Source organism: Gracilinanus agilis, chromosome 1 (genome assembly GCF_016433145.1).
Source record: "Gracilinanus agilis isolate LMUSP501 chromosome 1, AgileGrace, whole genome shotgun sequence".
NCBI classification, from domain to species: domain Eukaryota; kingdom Metazoa; phylum Chordata; class Mammalia; order Didelphimorphia; family Didelphidae; genus Gracilinanus; species Gracilinanus agilis.
In genome coordinates this window covers 90,320,915-90,328,469 of record NC_058130.1, presented here as the reverse complement: position 1 = coordinate 90,328,469, position 7,555 = coordinate 90,320,915, and positions in this window count along the sequence as shown.

The following is a 7,555-nucleotide window of genomic DNA, read 5'->3' as shown; positions in this document are numbered from 1 at the left end:
GAAAGTGGAAATGGCGGGTGGAGTTTGAGTTTTTGTGACTTCTCTTTCCCCTGGTTTAGTTTTGGTCAGTTGTCTTAAATTCAAAGTGAAGTGACTGACCTCTTATGTCTGAATACCCAGGTTTTGGCGCAGCCTTGTCATCAGTTTACTATATGACATTGAGCTTCTACCCCCACAACTTGTTCTTTTCTGTGAAACAAGTGAGTGTTCACTTTCGACCCAGAGAGAGTCTAGACTGTTGGAGGTTCAATAGACGTTTTAAAACAAATGGCCCCATACTATCCTTTGCTTAAGGTGTAATAGTAGCATTAACGTCTACATTCCCAGAAGACTTGAGCTGCCTGCCTTCCCTCTTAACCTGCTGTCTGCTTTCCCTGCAGAAGAGATTAATGGATGAATTCCACTGTTATTTTCTAGACCTGACAGTTAATATCTCTCATCAACTGCTTTCCAGCCATCTTGGGAACTGAATATAGGGCATGATTACCTGGCGGGCAAAGCTCTGGAAGGCAGGCAGGCTGCCTCCCTAGAGCTATATCAGGATGGAGTTGAGAGATGGATGCAGTGGCAGTAGGAATCCATCCTGAACAAGTGAGACTTAGGAAGAGAGAGTGTAACACTTGGGGGAATAGGACATCACAGAAGCTAAAGGAATTTGGTTTCATCCTTTGGAATTGTATTCATAGAACTGGGAGGAATACCACTTTGCATATGAAATATGTACAGTTTTTTTTTGTTCCCTGACTCTTGCACTTGGGGGGGATTTTGGTGCAATGAAGTGTAACCAACCAAGAATCATTTTATTAAACACCAAATACGCTATATACTTGAGATGCAAAAACAACAAAATAATTCCTTAAGGGACTATTGCATTTTTTCAGATGAGACATGTACATAAATGAAAATATATAAGATCAGTTGGTTGCGGGGAGGGATAGGATCAGGAAAGGCTTCCATGAAGGTATTGGGTGCAGAGTTCTGAATGAAATGGGTTTAAGGAGGTAAGAGTGAGAGACGTGATGGTTATAGCAAGGAAGTCAGTTTGGTCAGACCAGTATAGAAGGAGGGAGTGTCTAAGATGAAAACCTGTTAAGGGAGATGTGTTCAGTGTGGGGATCTAGAACCCTCTTGGATGATTATTGGTAGAATTGAGCCTCCAGAGGATCTTGAATGAGGCCAATATTTGAATCTGCAATAAAGACTGGGGCCAAAGTCTCAGCTGGAATAACAGAGGTATTGCCATAGGAGATGGTAGAACAAACTAGGAGAGTGCCAACCACTACCTTGGCCTTTCTTTTCTGTCCATATCCTGCCTTCAGTGGCCATGTAGATCTCACTCAGGAGGCGGTGGTTTGGATCCTGGAGGGATGCTTGTAGGCCTTATGCCTGCTGTGTCACTAGAGTGCAGGAGCAGTAGAAGTGGGTGCCACGGATACATTAGGAGTGAGAACTTAGCTAAGAAGTGTTTTTTCTGTGGGAGAAAGTGCTCCAGGCATGGAGATTGGAGCTTGAATGTTCCTGTTGGCGAACACCTGAGTTGCCAGTCACAAGTGGCCTCATTAGACACATCTGATAGCATCAGCTTGTAAGGAGGATTCCAGGTGAGTGCACGCATAATGGGATCTGGGAAACTCTTAATTATGTGAGCCCAGCTAATCAAAGACCGAAGCTGGAGTCTCCTTTCCCCAGGGGGTTGTTTGAAGGAGCTCAAGCAGCTGAATATTGGGGATGTGAAAAGACTTGGAAAGCTCTGGTGGAGATTGCCTTGTCTTATCCACACACACATCCCTAAGGGACCCTGGTGCCAGTTTCATCAAGTAAGCACTACTAATCTAATCAAGGGCAAACTTCAGCTCTGCAGTGGCCCAGGGATGCCTTCTTAAAGCCTGAGACCATAGCAGCCAAATTCATTTCCTTCCCAGTTACAGGGGAATGGCCAGTGCCAGCCATCATTTTTCTCTGGGACTGGGATGAAAGTTGCCTCTATATGGAAGTGTTTGAGCAAAACCTGCGCCCAAGAGAACAAACCTGCTGGGTGAAGAAGTCCTAGAAGTTCAGATTTCCCAAGCAACTCTGTAGTGTACCATCTAATATAGTCAGATGACTGGAACTTCCTTCTGGACCTAAACCCTAACTGATCTGGCTCATTATTCAGGTGCTGGTCAACTAAGGACCTTACATTCCTGCTATAGCCCAGGCATGGCTTTCTTTCAGGATGACAGCTCTGAAGCCAGCAGCTGGTGGGAAAATGCCCTTGCCACATGTAGCATGTACCTTCCAAATTGTCCCTCAAATCTCTTAGAGATGATGTCCCCTTGGAGAGAACAGCTTCTATTGCCTATACTCAGATGAGTTGGGCAGTTAGGCAGTGAGAGAGACTCTGAATACCGACACCCATGCCCTCTTCTAGCTGTTCTAGTGGGAGGTGGGGGAAGTGGCTCCTGGACACCGGAAAAGCTCGGATAAGCGGGGATCCTGGGTTTGGGAGAACTGCAGTCCCTTCCTGCTTTGTGTTCTTTTCTCCTGTTTTCTTGCTCTAAGGGAAAAGGGCTGGCTTTGTGTATACTTGCCTTAATCTTTGTGTAATCAAGGCCATTTTAGATCCCTGGTTTAAACCAATTTTGGAATTGGCTGAGTGGGTAGGGTCAATTGGGGATGTAGATGGAAAGAGGAGCAGCTGTCCTGGCCACTCTTCAAAGTGCTCTGACTGATGGACCTAACCCTGGATAACTAGGGAGGCCTCAGATAAGCCCCTCTGGATAGGCAGGATCTGGGTTAGTGCCCCTCAGGGCGCCCAGGGCCGAGCCAGCTTGATCCTAGAGGGAAAGGAGCCATCCTGGACATCCTGGACAGGTGGAAAGGAAGCCCCTTCTCCGGGACAATCTTCATCTGGGAGCAAGGGATCTGCAGCCATGAGAGCTTGTGGTGCCCCCAATGTACCACCAGGTGGCAGCACACCATTAGTAATGAGAATGGCCAACTTGAAGTGAAATTGATGGGGTGAGTGGACCCAGGCTGGGTCCAGCCAACTTATTTTTAAGAACTTTGGACTCCATTTAAAAATTGATGTGGTCGATATGCCACCTTGACAACAAAAGGCATAACTAGACCCCAGTCGGATGTGGAGACTCAGTTGTCATTTCTTAGGTGGGAGCATGGTTCTGGTCTGATAAGAAAACAAGCTAGCAATTATAAACAGAACAAATGATTTTGATGGCTGATGAATAAATACTGAGTATTAGAGGGATTTCAGCTTGCTGGAGATAAGGGAAGATGGGTAATGAATCTGGAGCAGGAAATTTAAAGGAGGAAAAAATATTCAAGTTAAGATCTGAGTTCCTGAGTGGCTCTGCTGACTCCTACTAATGTAGATTATTGGGGATAGTGAAGGCAGCTTTGGGGGCCTTTTCCCCAGCTTCAGTAGTTGAATCAGTCATAGCTCTGACTTAGGAGGAATGGGTGATCATCTACCAGGCTCCTACCCTTTCGTTTCCTGCAAATGAGCTCTCTGCCCTCCCTGGATGGAGACTGGTGTGAGAGGAACACTGGAAACGTGTGTGAGCTTTAAGTGCTCTGAATCTCTTGGCAATTCTATCTAACTCGAGGGTAAATAATTTCTCCAAGAGTTTCCCAGCATGGTGATGCTCAGGGTCGATAAAATGCATTTCCGCATCTTGCTCCCCCTCGCATGCTGTCTGGGATGACTATTGACCTCTCACAATAACATCCTGGCAAAGGCATGCATCAGACCTTGAATTTTTCTCAGGAGAGAGAAGGGGAACTGAACAGATGAAGGGAATAAGGCGGCTTGGGCAGCTCAGAGTACAGCTGAACAGCCATTAGGATCAGAATCCTAGATCGGAGCCTGCATGTTAGAATTGGGAGAGCTCCCAGAGACAAGGCCAGATGAGGAAACAGATCCGGAGAGGGAGAAGGATTGGCTCAAGGTCACAAGAGTAAGTTTCTGGCTAAGCCAGGCTCTAGACAAATAGTCCAGTACTCTTTCTAATGTACCAGGGTACTTCTCTAAGACAAAACAAAGCACATCAAATTGCTCCTTGTTCCCTATAGGAATGCATTTGAGGCTCTGGGTGATCTGACTCTACCCTATCTGTCCAGACTCTGGCACTATCAAATTGGACCACTGGAGGTTCACCCCAAGGGCAATCCTTAACTTTCTCCATACTTTTGCATTTAAAGTTAAAATCTGTTTCCCCTCCTACTGCCACCTGCCTCTCTTCCTGTAGAAATCTTCGTTCTTCAAAGGCCAGCTTAAATACAAGCCTCTACAAAACCTTCCCTCTGGGCTAGATTTCTCCTTTCGATTCCTCTCTTTGTTCAAACTGTTACTTGTTTTGTGCTGTAGTTGGGTGTTATCTCACCTATTAGACTATGAACTCTCTGAGGGCAGGGACTAGGCTAGGGCCATCCCGCCTCCTCCTCCTCCCCCTTCAGTCAACACAGAACATTCTACATCCTTGGCACCTAGAAATGTTTAATGAATAAAAGAGTGTTAGGTTTCCTGTCTGTTTACAAGCCACGCCCGAGGCATTAGGGGAGAGCAAGGTAGATCAGGGAAGGACCCTTCCTCACAGAAGGCCCCCTCCAAGACCCGACTCCCTATTACCCATGGAACAGAGGAAGATCCTGGGAATCTTTCCCTTGGAGAGGGGTTTGCTTCAGCCAGAATTTTGATTCAGAAGACCTGGGTGTGAAAATGCCTGTCCTACCACTACCCAAACACTTCTTTCTTGAACTCAGTTTTCCCCTCCATAAAATGGGGAGTTGGACTTAATAATCTCTAAGGTTTCTCTAAATCCATTGCTTTCCTCTGAGCTCTGGCCTTGATTTTGTTGTAACTCATCCTTCCCCTGAGAGAGGTTCAGAACCTGGTCTCATTGTGGCCAGGTTCAGTGGTCTAATGGGTAGTGCCACATCCAATCACAGTTACCTCTCATTTCTTCTTGCCCTTTAGAGAGCAGCAAGCAGAACCCTAAAATGATAATTTCTATAGAGCACTTTGCAAATCTCTTTTGGTCCTCAGCAACAACCCTGTGAAGTAGGGGCTCTTCTCTGTCTTCCCACCTTTGGTCTATAGCATTGAGGGCGAGACTGAGGCTCAGGCTGAGGAGAGGGCCAGCAGAGGAATCCCTGCTCCCAGCCCTGTCCTGCTACTTCCAGGGTCAGCCTGCTTGCCATCTGGTGCCTGGAGCTACCAGGCCCCCTGATGACTCCCCACCCCTACCCCCAAAGCAGCATATGGAATACTGCTGGGGTGTGTATGTATGTGTGTGTGTGTGTGTGTGTGTGTGTGTGTGTGTGTGTGTGTGTGTGTGGAGGGGAGCCCCATCAGTGGCCCTGAGATCCAGAGGGGTCCAGGTCCAAGGAAAAGCTGTCCGAAGAAGCCAGGCCCAAGGTAAGCCCCTCCTTCCTTTGCTCACCCCTTGCCCTGATCCCTGAATTGGGAAAGCTTAGGGTCTGCCTGCTGAGAGACTCACAGACATTAAAGGTGGCAGACGCAGCATCATTAATACTTAGAACTAGAAGGGACCTTGGAGACCATCTGTCTAGTCCAGCCCCTTAATTGTAAAGAGGGTGAAGAGAGGGGACTTGCCCAATGTTAATCAGGGAGGTAATGGCTGATCTGGGAATGGAACCTGGTCTCAGATTGCCCTGAAGCTCACTTCAGCCAAGAATGTCCCAGAAGTTTCTCGAGCCTGGGAGAAAGAGACAGAGACCCAGGGAGGAACAAAAGGAGAGACTGGAGGAGAGAAATCTGTGTCAGCAATGAGAAGGAGGGGTTACCCAGCAAGGAAAGGCCTGCAGGGGAGAGATAAGGCTGAGACCGGGAGGGAGCTCAAATGGGAGGGCTGGGGAGGGAGAACAAGGCCTTTCTCCTTGTTCAGGAGATAAGAGAGAGGGAATTGGGTGGTTAATTCAGAGCATTAACTCGACCTCCTCAGGGCAGGTACAGAAATGAGCCCTAGAAAAGAGGCTGAGAGACTTCTGAGGAGTCAGGAAAAGCTAGCTAGCAAGCAAGGCGTTGGCCCATCCCCCTCCAGAAGCCCATCTTCCCTGGCTTTTCAGCCCTGGCCCCTCACCATCCCACCATCCTGGGAGCTCCCAGTGTCAAGGTGCCCACCCTGGGGCACCTATCCTACAGAGAACGGGAGGATGCCAGCCCCTCCAACCCCAGGAATAGCTAGGAACAAAAGCCCAGAGCCGGCCAGCTGAGCAAAATGCCCGGCTGGGTTCTTCTACGGTTTGGAGTGGAGACTATATACTTGTGGCTCTCCAGGCTGCTTCTAGCTCCCAGCTTTTGCCTTCACTACAAAGCTGTGACTAAACATTTTGGGTGGAGAGAATGACCTGCCTGGGCAGGGTTGCAGCCCTAGCTGGGGCTTGTAGACCACAAGGAAACCGGCCTCCATGGAAGGTCTGTCTGACTGATAGAGCACTGAGCATCTCCACTCAGAAGTTGAGAGCTAGAACTACGGGGGCCGGCTGCTCCCAAACCTTTCTTTTCCCAGTGAGGAAACAAATGGGCCCAGAGAGATGAAGGGACCTCGGAGACTCAAGGTTTCAACAGTAAATAAGTAATATAAACTTGTTACCGTTATATATAAAATTTTAAAGTAATAAAGATTTCACTTTCTCTGACTAAAACGTTCCTCTGTACTATCCCAGAGCTTTGGGGTTCAAACAATGGCTCCGCTGCTTACTGGCTACCTGACCTTGGACACTCCAATATCCCTCCATAAAAAGGCAGGCGTGGACTAAATAGATGGTCTCTGGATCCCGTGATAGGGTGGAAGGAAAGAGGTAGACTGGTGTTGTGGGGTCACCAGTCAATAGACATAGAATCCACCATGTCCAGCGGAGGGAGAAAATTTGAACTGAAATTGTTCTGTTTGGGAAACTTGGGATGTTTTGTTTTTTACCACATTCCTCCTCTTCCCCCTCCCCCCAGCCCCCACTGTAAAAATGGCAGGATTTGTGGGTCACGGGAAGAAACCAGTTTTTCCCTTGGCGGGGAGGGTTCGTTGAAATTTTTTTTTTTAACATTACTCATGAATGTAAAATCTGTACTATTTAACTATTTGGTGTAAAATCTTCTGTACAAAAATTTAACAACCCCCCTCCTCAAAAGAGGCAGGCATTGTGATAAGCGCTGAGGATGTATGCTAATGGGGGAGAGAGAACATGACCATGAAAGCTGAAAATCTGGGGTAGGAAGAAGGTCCCTAGTTCTGGGTCATGATGGTGTCCCACCCAATGGAGTAGAAGCTGAGGGAGAAATGAAGAAATGATGGATCTGGAATGGCCATGCAAACAGAAACTCGGGGAAGAGTTCTTTGCCCCTCAGCCTCTCCAGCCCTCTAATCAGAGGGCTAGAGGGCCCTGGAGAAGTGTGATTGCTGAAGCTCATGCAGTCTTGAAGGATGACTCCTGGGGCCACGGGCCATGGTGAAGCCCAGTCCAAGGACTATAAGCTGGTGGAAATGACTTCCAGAGGCAGAGTTTCTTGGGCATCCCCTTCTCCAAGAGTTATTAA